We start from the raw sequence: 19,385 nt of genomic DNA, 5'->3' as shown, positions 1-19,385 counted from the left end.
ACAGAGAAAGTCCTGCAAGAATGAGAAGGAATAGCTAGAGAAGAAGGATGAAGCTAAGGAGAGTGTGATGTCAGAGAAAATAAAGGATGAGAAGGGGATATGGGAAGAGGATGTACCAGTTAGCTATTGCTGAGTAACAAACCATCCCCAAATTTGGTAGATTACAACTTCAGCCATTTATTTAGCTCATGATTCTGTAGATTTCTGCTTAGACTGTGTTTAGTTGTATAGTTCTTCTGGTCTCAGCTGGGCTCCCTAATGAGTCTGAAATCAGTTGCAAATTATTTAGGGCAGCTCTGCTAATGGAGTTTGGTGTGAGTAGCCACTTTTTGCCATCGATTACAGAGGGAATAGCCAAGAGTGAAAATGCTGCTAAGATTCAAGTAGGTAAAAGTCTTGTCTCCCCTGCTCAGCTGAAAGGACTATTACCAAAGCCATCCTTTGATACCCATTTCACTAAGTTCTCTAAATGACATGGCTGTCATAGATGAGGTTGGCAATAACAGTTTCAGGTGAGCAATGTTGGCAAAAGCCAGACTGAGGTAGGGAAACAGAGAGCTCAGGCATAGAGAACTTATTCAAAACCTTGGCTGGGAACGTGAAGATGTGTTGAGGGAGAGTCTTTGTTTTGTTTCATTTTGTTTTTAAGGTAGAGAAGCTTGAATATACTGACATGCTAATGAGCCAGTAGAGAGAGACAGGATGAAGATACTGGGGGAGAAAAAGAGATGATTCATATACTTGGCATCAGTGTTCAACCTGAGACCTAGGTAGGTATGCAGAAAGTTAAATAACAATATGATAAATTACTTTATCTGGCAAAGTCTGGAGCAATGAGATGATTCGTATGTGAAAGTACTACTTGTATTTGTATTCACATATGGATTATATACATTATAGAGCAGGCAAGTTCATCTGAGAACTCTCCACTGAGGAAAAACGCCTGTAAGTAGCTTTTGGTTTCCCCTGAACCCACGTCTACATTGAAGCAGAGCTCAGAACTATATGGCTCTCCCCTAAAAGCAAATCCAAATTCACAAAGACATACATTTTCTTTAAAAATTGCAGTAAAAAGCAATTACACACAACATAGAGTAAAACCATAAAAATCCTCAGTAGCTATTTCCATTTTCTTCATAAAGTTCCTTTTCACCCAGTCTGTTAGCCCCCAAATATTTATTTGATTGTTCTAAGCAGGTTTATTTTGGTTCTTATCAAATATTTGCCCCAGATAAACAGGTCTCTTCCTAGGAGAGGAGTTCTGTTCTTTCAGTCTTTCTGCTCTGCCACCTTGGCGTATGGGCTGTTGTCTTCATGTCCACTACCTCAGAATGACAACATAGCTGCTTTGGCTCCAGATAGCACATCTGTGTCTGTCTTCATTGATCACAGAAGGAAACGCTTTCCCAGAAGCACCACTAGCTGAATTTCCTAGGGAGAGTCTGAGTAAGTGAGCATAAATTGCTGGGCACGTAGCCATGTCAAATATAATTGCGGTTGGTTAAGTTGAAAAAGGGGAGAGGATCTCTGGGAGGCAATCAGCTGTGTTGGCCACAGCTGAGTTCTTGGAGGGCGGCAGTCCTGGTTGTGTCCGAGTGTTTGCTTGGAGTCTGTTCCTAACATATGTTCTTTCTTGGCTCAGTCAGGGCTCAGTGCCTCCTCCTGCTGACTCAGCCTCCCCTCCGCTGGCTGGCACAGCGGGCACCTCTGAGCATCTGCCACGATGCTGCCAGAGTGGGTCCCAGAGCAGGAGCACAAAGCTCTCCCCAGCCAGTCATGTGCCTAAGGGAGTGCAGAAGCACAAATGGGATCTTTCCTACACCTGACCTTGCTGCCCATCTTCTTAACAATGTCGGCAGAGAACTACCACTCTGCCCAGGGGCTTTCTTCTGAACTCTTACATGTGGAGTGTGGACAAAGACTCCTGTTCTGGGGGCCACACTCTTTCCCTGCCCAGGATCTCAACCTGTGGATCTGCCTTCCTCATCTGCTCTCTCTCTCTTTTTGTTTAATTGAAGTATAGTCAGTTACAACGTGTCAATTTCTGGTGTGCAGCACAATGTCCCAGTCATGCATATACATACATATATTCATTTCGTATTCTTTTTCATTAAAGGTTATTACAAGATATTGAAAATAATTCCCTGTGCTATACAGAAGAAATTTGTTTTTTGTCTATTGTTATATATAGTGGTTAACATTTGCAAATCTCAAACTCCCAAATTTATCCCTTCCCACTCTCTTTCCCCCAATAACCATGAGTTTACTATGTCTGCGAGTCTTTTCTGTTTTGTAGATGAGTTCATTAGTGTCCTCTTTTTCTTTCTTTTTTTCCTTTTTTTTTAGATCCCACATATGAGTGATATCATATGGTATTTTTCTTTCTCTTTCTGGCTTACTTGACTTAGAATGATGATCTCCAGGTTCATCCATGTTGCTGTAAATGGCATTATTTTATTCTTTTTTATCACTGAGTAGTATTCCATTGTGTGTGTGTGTGTGTATACACACACACCATATATACATATATATTACCATACACATATATACACATACATACATACACACACACACACACACACACACACACACACATATACACCACGACTTCTTTATCCAGTCATCTGTCGATGGACATTTACTCACCTGCTCTCTTGATCTTTCTCCCACATCAACTCCTAGGCCTGGAAGGACAGCATTCTCTCAAGATTTCTTCTATGCCATACTCGCTTTCCTCCCAGTCCAGCCTCCTGACTAAGTCTCAGTGTTAGACAGGAGTTTCTCTGTACATCACAGCAGAAACTCTATGGTCTTTCAGGCCCTCGGTATGACAAATGGGAGCAAAATAATCCTTTTTTTTTTTTTAATAATCCTTGCTTACTTGACAATGCTGGAACAGCAAGCCATTTTTTTCTCTACAAAATTCTCTTTTGGGGTTGCACACCATTGTGAATGCAGCTAATGCCACTGAGTTGTACACTTAAAAATGGTTAAAGTGGCAAATTTTATGTTATACATTTTTTACCATAATTTTTAAAAAGTTAGTGATGTAACACACCAAAACCCATTGATTTGTACGCTTTAATGGGTGAATTACAGGGAATGTGAATTTCATCTCAACAAAGCTGTTACACAGATCCTATTCTGAATGGCAAACCTGAATATTAATTTCCTTCGTTTTCTTTTCTCTGCTTAGATAACAACCCCACCTTACTTTCTCTCCTACCTTCCAGTCATGGCAAGTGAATGCCTTGCACTATTTAAGGTCAAGGTCGGGTACAAGGAACAAGGCAAGAAAAGTGCATTAACATTTTGTTTAAAATAAATACTTCTACTAAACATGCATGTATGTATCTCTCCCTCACTTATTTAAAAAAACAACACAGCATATTATGCACCCTGTTTTGTACCTTGCTTTTTTTTGTTTGAAATACTTTCCCCAGGAAATCCTGATATGAGTCTCATTGGCAATGATTAATTCCAAGTGTAACCGCTTCACATATAACAAACTTACACTCAGAAAGACACATACATCCACAGAGACTATGGGAGGTTAAATCAATAAGTTATTTTAGCACTAAAGAGTTAAATAAACTAGTTAATCTAGTATTAATTTTTCAATTGAAATCAATGAAAAACTAATATCTCCAGGTTGTAGGATTGAGGATAGTATTAAATTTGCCTATTCTGTTTGAGGCTTTCCTTCTAGAACATGTCTTAAGTAAAATTTAGTCATTTTATTTGAATACAAGTCCTGGCAGAGGCTGACATTTCCTTAATTTTAGTCCAAATCTAATTTTGGTCTCTTTTGTGCAGACTTTCTAAATCTTAATATGGTTGCGATTGAACACCAAGGAAGAGTTCAATCTGTAAAATAATAGAATATTAGAGTTGGGAAGGACTTTAATCCAAACAGCTTCCTGATTTAAAAATTTCTTTCCACCTCCCTGGTTATCAGCCATTCTCTACTTTTTTTTTTTTTTGAGTATTTATTACTTGCATTTATTTATGTATTTTTTTAATTGAGATAAAATTCACATGATATAAAATTAATCATTTAAAGTATACAAGTCAGTAGCATTTAGTATGCCACAACCACCTCTATCTAGTTCCAAACATTTTCATCACCTTAAAGGAGACCTGTACCCATTAAACGGTTGATTCCAACTTCCCTCTGCCCTGAGTCACTGGCAACCACTAATCTATTTTCTGTCTCTTTGGATTTAGATATTTCTGGCTATCTCATATAAATAATCCTTTCTGGATATTTCATATAAATGGAATCATACAATCTGTGACCTCTTGTGTCTGTCTTTTTTCACTCAGCATAACATTTTCCAGGTGCATCCAGGTTGTGGCATGTATCAGTACTTCATTTGTTTTTGGGGGGTTGAGTAATATTGCACTGTATGTATGTACCATAATTTGTTTATTCATTCATCTGTTGATGGACATTTGGCTTGTTTCCGCCTTTTGGCTATTGTGAATAGGGCTGCTATGAACATGTGTATATGTGTATTTGTTTGAATCTGACTGATTTTTTTTGCTGAAGATAGAATCAACTTTTCATGCGCTCAACAAATATTTGTTGAATTAGATTAGAACTGTTGCACCAACCACTGATTTCACAAATGTTTTGCTTCCCTGGATAAAAGTCACAGAATCTTAAAAATGTTTGTGGTTGGAACCTTATAAGTCATCTTGTTCAACCCGCTCATTGTGAAAACACACACACTCAAAGCAGTAGTCTATTTAGAAGGCCCTGGGTACAGTTTACATCATGATGCGTGGTGCCCTACTGATACTGTTCTTTGTTAACTGAATATGTACAATACGGCTTTTGTTGTCACAAGATGGTTCTTCTTCAGAAGTGATCTGTGCATTTAAATTTAGTAGCTTGTCCTTCTCTCATTGTTTTGCTTCTTTAAAAATTCCACGAAGCCACCACCATCAGCACTGTTTGTATAACATAGATAGGGCGGAGTGTCTTAATTGGATTCAGTGATTAAAATTAATTTGTGGTTCAAAATAGTCTGAATGCTTGGTCGTGTGTTGTGGGATTTATTTTTTGGTTTCCTTTCTTTGCAGTTTAAGACACTGTCTTGCTCTGGATTAGTCACTATTTGATTAGAAGAGCCAGCCCTTGCTCCTACCTTTGCATGGAAATGTTAATATTTCCTAAAACACCAAGGTTAACTTAAATATATTTCTTGTATCTGACTTTATAAATCTCTCAATTTTTGGCAGAGTTGAATGAAATTGATAAGGAATATGATCTGGTGCATTATACCCACCGTGGGCATAAAATCAGTGGAATTCATGGAATGTTGATTATTCCCCCTTGATTTAGTAAACCACTTAGCAGTAAAAGTCAAGGTTCCAGGACCAGACTTGATCTCCACTGCTGTGTTCCCCCAGTATCTGGAACTGTGCCTGGGACACAGTAAGGGTCCAGTAAATAGTTGATGGTTGAGTGAATGAAATTAATTTGACTCTGTTTTTTGAAACAATGCTAATAAAAAGTAGATGTAATTTTAAAAATAGCATAGTGAAAATGAATTCTTACGTCTTCTTTATAAGGATTATTTTAATTATGGACTTTATTCTCATAGGCATTACAATAAAAATTTTATTGAGGTATAATTGACATGTAACATTATATTAGTTTCAACTGTACAACATGATTCAATATTTGTATATATTGTGAAGCAATCACCACAATAAGGCTAGTTAACATCTCTCACCACACATAGTTGCAAATTTTTTTTTTTTGTGATGAGGACTTTTAAGATTTGTTCTCTTAGCAACTTTCAAATATGCAATACAGTATTATTAACTGAAGTCACCAGGTTGTATGTCACATTCCCATGACATTTTATAACTAAAGGATTCACATTTTTAATTGTTATCTATCATGGTTCAGGAACTTAGAGAAAAAGAAAAGAAGGAAAGAAAAAGAAAATTTACTTTTAATTTAAAGAGTTTTCTTGTCTTGACAGCTTTTGTTTCATTTTCTATTTTAAAAGTTCTATAAATCCTTATATCTTTTTAGACATTTACAAAGCACTCTCTAACCGCTATTTTATACTGAATATTGTTCCTGAATGGAAATAAGAACTATCAGTGCCTTAGTGAAAGATTTAAAATATTTTCAACAGTATTAAATCAATTAAAAACCATTATTTACAGTAATTTTCTCTGGATGTGTGGGATTATAACTGTTTTATTTTCTTCATTTTGCTTGTTTTAATTTTATGTAACGAACACCCTATTGTTCTTTAAAAAAAAAAAAAAAGACGAAACACTGGGAAGAAGTTCCTAGTTACTTAGAACCCGAAGTCTTATACTACATCCTTTTAAAAACTAATCTACTATGAACCAGACATATTCTGGGGATGCAGCTAGAGCAATGAATGAACCAACAATCCTTGCACTCTTGAAACTTACATTCTAGGGGTGGAGTAAGACAGGTAATAAACAAAATAATAAACCTGCTGTAAAACTGTCAGAAAAAGAATAAATGCTGAGGAGCTGTGTAGAAACTAAACCATGAACTCCCATCATTTTGCAGAGAATATTCTCTACTCATTTGTTTGAGGATCTTAAATTCTTAAATACCTTTTTTGGGTTTTTTTTTATTAAAGAAATCAAAGTAATGTATGCACTTTTTAAAAAGTAAAGTACATCAGGGTTTGTCATGAAAAGCAACATTGTTCTGCTCACCCTCCTCCCCATTCCTATTCCTCAGAGACCACTAATTTTCTGCTTTCAGTTCTTCTGGTGGTAACTTCCATATCTCTAAAAATATACTTACATTGTTACTGATTTATCATCTGTAGACATCATCTATTGACTGTGTTATGATTAAAGCAGCGCTTCCTCTTCCCCTCCACACAAGTCTACAACTATTTGTAGCTATTCTTAGGTTACACTAATGATATAATTATGCCTTTATTATTTTTTTAAAGTATTTAATGACTTCCACATTTGGTAAAATAAAGATTTGGGAGCTCCTACCTGGCTTTCAACTTCAGCCGTTTCAATCCTCCATCTTCCAAAGTCTTAGCTCTTGAGCTGTTCTAATGCTTTTATGGAAGGCATGCATTTAAAAAAATCTCAGTGGCTTGATCTGAAAACAGAATGTGAATGCTTATTTTGAATGAGGACTGAGCAACTTCTTTAGACCTAACTCCAGCCACAATGCTGGACTGAACACAGTCACTGGCCTGGGAGTAGGGCTGGGACTAGGCCTTGGTCATAACATTTAAGGGGGCGCTAAAAACTCAGTAGTCAAGAAAAATACTATTTTAATGTGATATTTTAAAAATCAAAAGTAATGCCAAAAAATCATTAATGAACAAAATATCAGCAATTTGGAAATAAAGACAGGCCAAGCAGAATGAGCAGAGGAGAAAAGAAAAAGGCAGAAGTGTTAGATATTTGCACCCCACGATTAACAGTGGTCTTTGCCTCTTTCTATGGCATGTGTGATTACATAGGTTGTGTATTAGAGCTGAAAAGCGTCCAGATGCGAAGGTGAGGTGTCCCTCTCAGATTAGAAATATAGAAACTGGGTATCAAGGGTGCCACCACACTTTGACCTCCCTCTCCCAACTTGCAAACCAAATTGATGAATTAGGAAACAAAATTTTTGTGACTTAAAATGTGAATGGAAGGGAGGAGCCGGCAAATAAATTTACTTATTTGTTCAGAACTCCATGCATTTTCAATGTAGTTTCCTCCCCCTGCTCTGTGCACGCCTGTTGGTCCAGGCAGCACGGTGCTTTGAATAAAGGTCAGCAAAGGGGTCACCTTCCTGATTATTCTCTTCTACCAGGGAGGAGGAGGAAACCCCAGGCCCCCTATCCACCACTGAGTCGCAGCAAAATCCTGGGCTTCCCTGACAGCTGCAAATTCTTCCCAGGAGCTGCCAAGCTTCTGGGGTTGCCATGGTCCATGGGAGTGAAATGCTGGCCGCCCTCCGCTGCACCAGCCCGGAGCAGGCTGTTGCTGCCTCCCCTCCCGACGGTTTCAAAAGCTTTTAAAGGAGCTCCCTGGGGGGAGGTGGGAGGACGGGATACTAACCAGGGCTTCTGTCCAAGCGGCTGGCGCGAATAAAAGAGGCTTTTCTCAAACTAAAGGAGCAAGTGCTGAGGTTGTTTCACGGGATTTTTAATCCTCGTCTTTCCCTGGAGGGCAGGGATGGGCAGAGATGGTCTTTCCCAAGCTTCACTCGCTGTAGGCAGCTCTTCTGAGCGTTTCCCCCAGGGATTGTTCACCCTGAGTCTTCCCAGGAGGACAGAGAGGATGCTCCCTTAACTTAACCTGCCGTGGGCAGCTCCTCCTAGCTTTTTCAAAGGATTTCTGGGTCTGGGAAAAAAAAAAAATTAGCCCCAAACTAACAGGCTGTGGTCGAAACTGAATGGAGCTATAGAGTGACTTGCAAATTCTGGGAACACTTTGAGAAAACGGGGAGCTAACCGAGAGGATGAGAAGCCCCTCAGTCCAGGCCTCTCGGGTTTCCCTCGCATCTTCCTCCCGGTCCCGGTCCTCATTAGGACCTGAGGGCGGGACGGCGGGGGCGCCGGGGGTCTGGGGTTCGCCTCCCCGGGGCCGCTGCGGGTGCAGACAAAGAGGCGGCGGTGGGGGGCTCCGACCCGGCGCGGGGTTCAGGGCTCGGGGCGGGCCCGGGGTGGGCGCGGCGGCGGAGCGCACGGGGAGGAGCCGCCTCGGCGTCTTCTCCAGGCGGCGCGCGCCCGCCCGGCCCCGCGGCGGCGGCGGCGGCGGCGGCGGCGGCGGCGGCGGCGGCGGCGGCGGCGGCGCGTCACGCTCTCCCCCGCCCCGAGCCGACGAGCCGGGAGGCGGGAGGCGGCGGCCGCGCGGCTGCTGCTACTGCTGCTGCTGCTGCAGTGGGGCAGGTGGCGGCGACTGGCGGCGACTGACGCGGCGGCGAGCGGTGAGCGGGGCGCGGCGCGGGCCCTCTCACCTTCCCCTTCCCCGTCCCCTCCTCACCTTTCCCCGTCCGCCCCGCCGGGCCCGCTCCAGCCCGCCCGGCTCGGGGCCGGGGGCCGGGCCCGGCGTCCGAGACGGGGGCCGAGTCCCGCGCACCCGGCCGCCCCGAGGGGACGCGGGGAGCCCCGGGGGGACGGCCCTGGAGGCCCAGGGTCCCTGGCGTGCGCCTCCCGGAGCCGAAAAAGTGCCCGGCCCTGTCAGCGCCGAGCCCGGCCTTCCCTTCCTCCGCCCGCCTCAAGATGGAGCTTGGACTCCTTGCCCCTGCGCCGCCCCAGGCGCCGCTCCCTCCCCGGCGCCCCTCTCCGCTCCCCTCGACCCTGGGTGGGGGGGCCTGGGGGGGCCGGACCCCGGGGAGGCCGAGGCCCGGCGGGACCTGTTGCCCTGGCGGCCACCTGAGCATTTTTCGGGCCCTTGGCGGCGGTGCCTGCGAACCGGAATGGAGGGCACCCTGGTTGTGGCCTCCGAGGCGTGCGCCGGCCGGCGGGCTGGCCCTGCTGGCCTGGGGCCTGGCCGGCCGTGGCTTTTGTCCCCCCCTGCTCATCCCCCCACCCCCGAGTGGGACTGTGATTCTTGGCGAAGGTGGATGACAAGAGGTGACAAGGATTTCTTCAATAACACCACTGCCCGGTAACCCGAACCTTCTGCCTCGGCAAGGGATTGGCTCGGAAGACAGATGACACTTGTTCAGAGGTTATTTTAAAAGCAAAGCCTTCTGATTCCCCTCATCTGGAGGTCCTGTGCTTCCAAGATCCGATTTTGATCTGGGGAGAAACCGTGAACTCGGCTGTTTCTCCACTTCATGTGGCTTTTCCATCTGGCAGGAGCCGAGCACCAGCCCCTCCTCCCTTCACAGCCCCACCTCTTTGGTACGAAGAAATTACACGTTAAGTCTGTGATCGTTTTAGATACCTGTTTTTAGCAAAACTTGGGCGCCAGTTACCGTATTGAAAAAGAAAAGTGGAGAAAATTCTGCATTTTTTTTTTTAAATTCAGCAGCCTTGCCTTCTTCCTGTTTTTAGGTTAGGACAGTGCCTGGCCAGTAAGAGTTCCAGATTAGTATTAGTGTTAAGTGTTAGTGTGCTCTTACGGTTGTGGTTCTGGTTGGTCTTGCTATTTCTTTATTACTATTACTCCTAGTATGCACAAGTCCGGAGCAGACGTGATTGCCTTTTGAGTTTAATGATAACCTTTTGCGGGAGTCCTCGGGTATGTTGTTCCTCAGCCTTGGGGCATTCCTCTTTGGGAATATTAACCTTTATTGAGGGCTTTCTGTGGTCAGGCTCTGGGCAGGCCTTTTATGTGTTTTATATCATTAATCAACTGAACCCCATGAGGGTGCCATTACTAACCACATTTTTACAGAGGAGGCATGGAAAGGTCAAGAACCTTACCCAGCGTCACACAGCTAGTAAGTGGTGGTGTCAGGATTTGAGCTCAGGTATTTGACTTCAGGTGCTTAGTAATTAAATTAGTATGGTGAATCTCTGGCAAGGAGCAAGGCTGGCTTTTATTAAAGCAAAGTAAGTGGGTGATTGCTTGGCCAAGGGCTTGTCATGGGATTTTGAAATTCAGAGGAAATGGTAAAGTACAGCTTTGGCTTCCCACTAGGCCTAGTTCAAAAGGGTAAAAAACAAACTGGGTGGACCCTGCGAAGGTATTTTGTCTGAAGATAAAGATCATGCCATTCCCTCTTTTTTTCAGCAATTACTTAAGCTCCTACTTGTGCTTGAATATGACGTAAGCAGATCTGGTTTCTGTTCTTTAGGTGTTTAGAATTTGGTGCTCTTCTTATTTACCTTAATTATTATTTTTTAACTTCGTGTCTAACATTGAGTCTGTCGCATACCACGTGACCCATAAATACACGTGAACTTAAGTCAGTCTTTTTTTTAAGCATTTTTTATTGAGTTATAGTTATTTTACAGTGTTGTGTCAAATGAGTCTTGCTTTTTAAGTGCTGCCTCTGTTGGGATTCTAAGCTCACTACACGGTGTGTAAGAGATGAATTGGTCCTCTTATAAGTCCATACAAAGGTAGGCATTGTTGAATTTGTCACATATTAGCTACCTGGTGTTCCTTATTATTTTTAAGATATATTTCTGGTCTTCTGTGTGTGTGTGTGTGGTTTGTATATATCTACCTCAAGTTGTGTGTATCTGTGTGTGTGTGTATATCTCAGTGATATGTATGTGTGCATACATAAATGTGTATATCAAGGACCTTGTATTTCACATTATAGCACCCTCTACAGAATTCTGGAGAGTCCCTTGTGCTCAGTAAATATTTATTATTTAGTTAACTGAAAATACGAGGTCTGTAAGTTTCAGGACTTGTTTTATAGGAGTTAAAGATAAAGGAAAAAAACTGAAGGTAGTGTACTTAACTCACAGGAAGATGGCTTAGTATTTGTTAACATTAAAAGAAAACTTTGTGGAATCCCCAGTACCTCTTCTAAAAATAAATACACCTGATTATCACCCCCCACTCCAAAATAAAAAAATAAATAAATAAAGGAAAACTTAGTGCAGTGTTAACTAAAGTGAGGCTTTTCACCTCATATAATTTTCCACTGTATCCGAATTATCAGCTTCTTTCCTGTTTTCCTTGTGCAAATGAGGTGAGAGGTTGGATTTGTTTTTCTCTGATACAAAGAATAGACAGTGTTGTTCATTAATCACTGCAAGCCGATGATAGTGCTCTTTTTCAGTGTATTTAAAGCGTGTGATAGCCTCCCCAAAAGGGAGCTTGTGGGGCTGTGGTGTACCTGTCCGTGGGCAGTCCTTATGTTTCCTTTGGTAGTCACTCAGTGTTTGTTGAGCATCTACTGTACCAGGTGCTGTGCTGGGTGCTGTGATGCAGCAGTAAATAAAACAGGCAGAAATCCCTGCTCTCTTGGAACTCCCCTGCAAGTAGGGGAGGCAGACAATAATCACATTAATAAAATGTATTGTATGTTGCAAAGTGACACATGGTGAAAAAAGAAAAAATCAGGGAAGGGGGAATCTGAAGTTTTGGGAACAAGAGTTAGGGTCATGGAAATTTTAGAGTGGTAAGAGGAGACCTCGCTGATTAAACATCTTTTAAATAGAGATTTAGAGGAAGTGAGGGAATGTAGATCCCAGAGGGAACAGCAAGTGCAAAGGTCCTGAGGGAGGAGCTGGGGATTGGGGGAAGAGACAGATAATTTAAGGCCACGAAGGTTATAGTCCTTAAAATATGTATTAAAATATTTTAAAATAGTGAAAGATACAGGATAATTTTGTGCCATGTTATCAGTGATTTTGATGAAGAAAAAGTTAAAGATGGGAAAGTCAGGCTTGAAAGAATTTCACTAACTTGCCTAAAAGGCCACATAGCCAGTGAAAACAGAATTAGAGATTGAACCCTAGTTTATATTAAGCAGTGCACAGAATATGTTGGCAGTGGAACCTTAAGTGGCTGGTCGAAAGGCCAGACCAGTACTTGGTGTTCAGACTTGCTGTTGAGTGTATACTTTCCTGTTTGGATACAGGATCTTTGCTCAATCCTGGGGAGCCTTGTAACTGACATTTGCATATATAGCTTTTTCCTGGCATTGTGCTCCTGGCAGCAGAGCCTTCCTTTTTAGTCTTAAAAGCTTCATGGTTCAAAATCTGTGTTTAATTTAAACCTTTATTTAAGTCTCTTCAATCTTAATTGGAAGGCAGTGTCAGTATTATTCTGAATCTGAAGTTTTTAGATAACTGTTTAGGGAGGCTTGAAACTAACATAGCATCTTATATATTTTCAATATACATAGTGTATGTTTCTCATGTAGATAGAACTCAAGGAATCCATATGCTTTAAGTCAGCATTTGAGTTACAATGCACTTTTAAGGGAAAACATATTGACTGATGGTACTATACAAGAATTTCAAGAGTAACCTCTTCCCATTTTACATCAAGGGAACAGAGAGGGCCTTTTTGTGTGTATGCGTGTGTGTGTGTGTGTGTGTGTGTGTGTGTGTGTGTTGGGTGGAGGGTGTAGGTTGGCAGACTGTAATTAACCAACCTTGAATTTGGCTAGGACATCTGGGTTAATATCCTGGCCCTGGCACCAAGTACCAAGGAATCTTGGCCACAGTTAGTAGAGAGCTTTTTTTTTTTTTTTAAATCTCCATCTGGCACTTCCAGAAGAACAGATTCCACTAGCACTAACTCAATGGGTGGGTCTGTTTTTTAATTGTCTATCTTATGGTGGTTCAGCAACAAAATCTTAAAAGTGTTCTTTGTAGAGTCTTAGAAAAGAATTAGTCCTATTCCAGAATCCCTATTGGGAACCCTTTCTGATATCTCTTTCCCTGGGGAAATGTATTCTCATCTGTTTCTTCTTAGGAATCCTAATGAGACTACAGACAGACATTTTGCTGCCTTAATGTTTTGTATAAGCATAATATACTTCCGACTTGAATTAAGTAGTTTGATATTTGTATTCTCCTTTGCTTATGTCTAAGTATAGCTTGGATTAGATCCCAGTTTTAACTCTGCCCATTTTTACACCTAAAATTGCCGAGTCCTTGATTTACTGTATCTTCTCTGAAACTAACGGCCTGATGATCCAGATGTTCAGGGACTGCAAATCATCCAAAATTTGAGCTTGATGTAAAAGAAAAGGCAACTATAATAAGATTTTTTTTCTTGATTTTAAAAATCCCTAGTCAGTGTTTAAAAAATAAAAATTAAAATTAAAAATAAAAATCCCTAGTCAAGAAGTGCAGTGAAATAGTTGGCATATTTCTTCCCCTATCTTTTGGGGAAAGATAAAAGATAATAGGATATTTCCCTAAAAATCTTTCAATCATATCTTTTGATCACCTACCTTCTGTCTTTATCTGATTTCCTCTGTAGAATGATTTCTTACTGGAGACATGTTCTAGTATCTTAAGGCAGGAAGGAACCTATTTAGGCTTTGCTTTTCCAGACTGCAGAATAAATAAACTTTATAGGTAGGGTAATTTTGGCAGGGGTGAGTGGAATTAGATTTATTTATTTTTAGAGGAGGTGCTGAGAATTGAACCCAGGACCTTGTGGATGCTAAGCATGTACTCTACCACTTGAGCTATACCCTCACCTCTGGGCAGGGTAGTTTTTTTTTTTTTTTTTTTTTCTGGCCTAAGTGAAAAAAAGCTTTATCACTAAGTTTCTTTCACTGCTAGTGACTGGGAAAATAGGTATTGCTAATTTCTGTTGTAAGGCATTTGTGGCTTGCTTGGGTTGTGACTTTGAGAATCTAGCATCAGAGTCAAGTTTAGAGTTTAGAAAATGTCTTTCAGTGATGTTTTTACTTTTTGAGTTTCTCAGGTTTATTTTCCCCTTACGTACCAGTTTTACAAGGGCCCTTACATTTTAATAATAAATATTAGTTATCCTATAATATGTGGGTTCAATGCATAAGGTATAAAACACACACATGAAAAAACACAGAAAAAAGCAATTTATCGATAATCCTATTGCCCAGAGAAAATTATTTGTGTTGTGGAGTATGTCCTTCTAGTCTTTTTCTCTTTCATTAAAAAAATGTTTATGGCTAGATCTATATTTCTATTTTTGAAGTGATTAAAAGTATAATATTTCCACTGGAAATACTCTCAGCAAACCAACATAGGAAGTTAGAACTACTATCAAGAAGTTTGAGGTCCTGAAACAGTAAAATCCTACTGTAGAGCACAGGGAACCAAATCCAATAGCTTGTAATAACTTATAATGGAAAAGAATGTATGTGTAACTGAATCACTGTGTTGTACACCAGAAACTAACACAACGTTGTAAATCAACTATAGTTCAATAAAAAAACAAAAAATAAGTGGATAAAGGACCTTTGCAGCCAAGAAACCTAAAAATAAAAAAATAAAAAAGGACATTTTAGGTCCTGGATTTGCTTCAGCCCCAGCTGTGTGAGTCACGTGAAGTTGGGCAAGTCACTTGTCCTCTCTGAGTCTGCTGCTTGCTCTGCAAAATGGGGGTGACACCCGCCCTGTGCACCTGGTGGGGTTACTCTGTTAATGAAAGGGATGTGATGGTAGTAATAGTGCAGAGGGAGTCATCAGTGCTTTCAAATACCGAAGAGGCCCAGGAAGACTGAGGAAAGAAGGGTCCTGTATCACTGGTTGCCTGTGAGTCACCTGGCTTATTTTGCCCATGGTAACATTTATAGTAAAGCTTTTCAGGTGAACGTGACCAATAGAAAGTGTCCCGTCGGGTGGGGGAAACCCCAGAAATACCAATTTATCAAACATTTGTTGAGCGCTGTGAAGACTGTGCTGGGTACCAGGAGCTGTGAGACAGCTACAACAGGCCAGGTATAGGCTGAAAAGGAGCTGTGATGGGACCTAACGGAGGGTGGCAGACGGTCAGTTCGCTTGGCTTAGGCATGTAGTGTGCGTGAGGGGGAATTAAGGAAGCTTCTGAAGTAGAATTAGCACTTGTGGTTGGCACTGATGGAGATGCAGGGACGGGCGGACTGAGCAGAGACTGGAGGCATGGCAGTAGCATGTTGAGATAATCGCAGATAGTCTACCGCTCTGTAGTTTGAGAGCAGGTAACAGGAAATCAAACTAAGACGTTTGGGTTTATATCAAGGAGAGTCTTCCCTGCCCTTCCTACTGGTCTTTAGCATCTTATAATCATTAAGTTTTTTGCAAGTCTTTTTTATGATGTTTGGTCAGAAATATCTGTTGGTAAATTATAAATAGGAAAACTTCTGGGTGTACCAGTTATCTTTTTTGTGCAGCGTTGTGCAACCATCACCACAAACAGTTTTAGAATATGTTCTTCATACGGAAAAGGAACCCTGTACCCGTTAATAGTCACTCTTCATCTCCCTCCTAGCCTCCCAGCCCTATGTCTGTCTCTCTAGATTTGCCTATTTTGGACATTTCATGTAAATGAAATCATACAGTCTGACTGACGTCTTTCACTTAGCAGAATATTTTCAAGGTTCGTCCATATCGTGGCATATGTCGACACTACTTTGTTCCTTTTTGTGGCTGAATTATTCTGTTGTATGGATAGACCACATTTTGTTCATCAGCTGATAGACATTTGGGTTGTTTGTACTTCTTACCTGTTATGAATAATGCAGCTGGGAACATTTGTGTATTAGTTTTTGTGTGGATGTGTGCTTTCATTTTCTTGAATATATACCTAGGAACAGAATTGCTGGATCATGTGGGAACCCCACCTTTTGAGGAACTGAAAAACTCTTTTCCAAAGTGGTTGTGCCACCAGCAATGAATGAGGTTCCAGTTTTTCCACATCCTTGTCAACACTTATTAACTTTTTGGTTACAGGCATCCCAGTGAGGGTGAAGTGTGGTATCTCACTGTGATTTTGATTTGCATTTACCTGATGGCTAGGCATGTTGGGCACCTTCTCATGTGCTTATTGCTCATTTGTATGTCTTCTTTGGAGAATGTACCAGTTATTTTTTTGTTTGTTTGTTTTCAAAATATTAAGTATAAAAGCAAAGTGCAGGACAAGAGTATGGTATGATTGAGGATAAAAAGGGTATAGGAAAGAATACCAATTATCTTTCTTTTTAAATTGTTTTTATTGTGGTAAAGCATATATAAAACTTACTGTCTTAACCTTTTTAAAGTGTACAGTTCAGTGGCAGTAAGCACATTCACATTGTTGTGCAACTATTCCCACCATCCAGCTCCAGAACTCTCTTCATCTTGTGAAACTGAAACTCTACCTGTTAAACAGCTACTCCCCATTCCTCTCTCCCTCAACCACCCTCTACTTTCTGGCTCTATGATTTTGATTACTCTGAAGTATCTCATACAAGTGGACTCACATAGTGTTTGTCTTTTTGTGGCTGGATTATTTCACTTAGCATAGTGTCCTCAAGATTCATCCTTGCTGTGCATGTGTCATAACTTCCTTCCTTTTTAAGGCTGAATAATACTCCATTGTGTGTAAACATCGTGTTTTGCTTATCCATTTATCTGTCAGTGGACACCTGGATTGCTTCCACATGTTAGCTGTCGTGAATAATGAGCATGGATGAACTACTGTTGCTTCAAGACCCTGCTTTCAGTTCTTTTGGGTATATACCCAGAATTGGAGTTGCTGGATGATACGGTGCTTCATAATTTTTGAGGAACTACCATACTGTTTGCTACAGAGCCTGTACCAATTTATACTCCTACCAACAGCACACAAGGATTCCAGTTTCTCCACAGCATCGCCAACCCTTGTTCTTTTTTTTTTTAATAGTCGTCTTAATGGGCGTGAGATCTTATCTCACTGTAGTTTTGATTTGCATTTCCCTAATGATTATTGAAGTTGAGCATCTTTTCATGTGCTTATTGGCCATTTGTGTACCTTTGAAGAAATGTCCACTGAAATCCTTTGACCAGTTTTGAACTGGGTTTTTGTGTTGTTGAGTTTATGGGTTATCTTTTAATGCATAGATTCATCAGGCATTTATTGAGCACCTACTATAGTGAGGCACTAGCACAGATGTTGGAGATACAAAGTTGAGTTAAACAGGCACAACTTCTTGGGGGACCCAGGGCTGTTAATGGAAGTAAGGTTAAGAGCAAGAATTCAGTCCTTTGCCTGCCAGCAAATCCCAGTTCTGTTACTTGATGGAAGATCTTGTACAAACCGCTTAACTTTCTGGAGCTCAGTTTCCTCATCTATAAATCGGAGATAGTATTTTGTATAGTCATCATGGAGATAAAATGAATTAATGTATGTAAAACTCAGTGTCAGAACCTTTCTCTCCCCTCCCCTTTAATCCCTGTGTCTTCCTGACTTCTGTTGCTGGAGGAAGTCACAGTTCAGCACCTCAATTTTCTTCTTTCATTTAAGTCAGAATAGGGGGAAAAACCTACTTCTACGAGTATGGGAAATGAAAACTTCCCTTCCTGCCATGTTTTAGAAAGTTAATTTGAGCAGGAGTGCCTTGCAGTTATTGAAGGGCACATTTGTAGTGAACAGCTTTCTCAGAAGAACTTGTAATTTATGGGGAGCTGAATATTCCACATGGAAAAGTAACTCTTGCTCCTCACGTCACAACTTGTGCCTTGCCAAACTTCAGGCCCTTTTACATGTTTGTCAGTTTCATTTCCCACAGGTTAATTAAAAGGTGTTTCTTTCTCAGGTCTGACAGAACTTGCCGTGAATCTGACACAGGTACAAAATAACCAGCAACGAAGCTGGGTGTTAAAATCCAAATGAAACCAATTCCGTGTACAGCATGTAGGGTGGTTGTATGGAAAACTGTCTTCGGGGCTTGTGAATAAATTTGAAATAGCTGATAACCTTTCAGTACTGTGAAAATAGAAATGTGGTTATTTTTTCCATTTGATCTAAAGACCTGCGACTATTAAAATGGCTCATTTGCAAAGCAAAAGTGAAGTTTTTGTAAAGAGGAAAAAAACCCAGAAAGGAAGTAATTGATTTCTTCTGTAAGTTGTCGAGCTGCCCTTTTTCCTGTTCAGAACAAGTCGTTGCTTTACGTCTGGGCAGTGTGTGACTGTTTAAGGGCAAGTGAAAATATTCCTGTTCTTGCTCCTTTGTGAAAGGGAAACGAGTTTTAACTTGCCTTGAGATTGACTCATTCATCCCACTGCTGTTTATAACAGATGAGAACCTTTTATTTATCAACATGGCTTAGGCTCAGGAGACTTTAAACTGGAGGTTGGGGTTTAAGACCTAGTCTGTTAAGTAACTGTGACCTTAACAAGTGATTTCACTTTTTAGAATCAGTTTCCTTAGCAGTAAAATAAGGAAGTTGAACTAGATAGCAGATCTCTTCTGATTCTAAAATTTTATGATACTCTATTAAGCCTATTTGTTCCTTTTCACACATTAGTATAATTGACTGCTGCCGACCTATTAAGTAAGTTCTTCTGGGAGATACTAACCAGGCCTAGTAATTTCAGTTCCTTTTAGGATCCATCTGAATGCTGGTGGTATTAGAGTTACAAAGTCACAAGATTTTGTAGAAACTTGGGTAAATGAGCAGAGTAGCCCAAATGATTCAGCTTTACATGTTCCCCTCCTGTAAAAAAAAATTCCTTTGCAGATGGAGGAAGTTTGGGAATCTGCTTGTTTTCTGCTTGTCGAAGAATCAGGAAGAGAACGTAAATCTTCGAGGGAGGGAAGGGTAGTAGCTCAGTGGTAGAGCGCATGCTTAGCATACCGAGGTCCTGGGTTCAGTCCCCAGTACCTCCATTAAAAAAAATACCATAAAACAACAATCTCCAAGGAGACAATGTACTGGCAGGACAAATATTTTTTTAAATTATGGAAAAAGAAATCTTCAAACTGATCTGTACAAAGATGTTGATAATTCAGGCCGTTGCATCATGGCACAGAGTTCTGTCTTGAGAAAAATCATC

At 41.0% G+C, this 19,385-nt stretch overlaps 1 protein-coding gene across 6 annotated transcripts in view; it reads left to right on the top strand.

Annotated features, from left to right (window-relative positions):
- Positions 1–8,771: 8,771 nt before the first annotated feature.
- Positions 8,772–19,385, top strand: part of CLIP1 (CAP-Gly domain containing linker protein 1) — a 112,914-nt gene continuing 102,300 nt past the window's right edge. For all 6 annotated transcript variants that reach the window (XM_072953422.1, XM_072953419.1, XM_072953421.1 and 3 more), the window contains exon 1: positions 8,772–8,956. The gene's annotated coding sequence lies outside the window, so the exon portion shown is untranslated. The remainder of the gene's footprint in view (positions 8,957–19,385) is intronic.

The sequence above is a fragment of the Vicugna pacos genome, chromosome 32, assembly GCF_048564905.1.
Source record: "Vicugna pacos chromosome 32, VicPac4, whole genome shotgun sequence".
In the NCBI taxonomy this organism is placed as follows: domain Eukaryota; kingdom Metazoa; phylum Chordata; class Mammalia; order Artiodactyla; family Camelidae; genus Vicugna; species Vicugna pacos.
The sequence above is the reverse complement of the archived record's forward strand: the minus strand, read 5'-3'. Positions and strand labels throughout refer to the sequence as shown.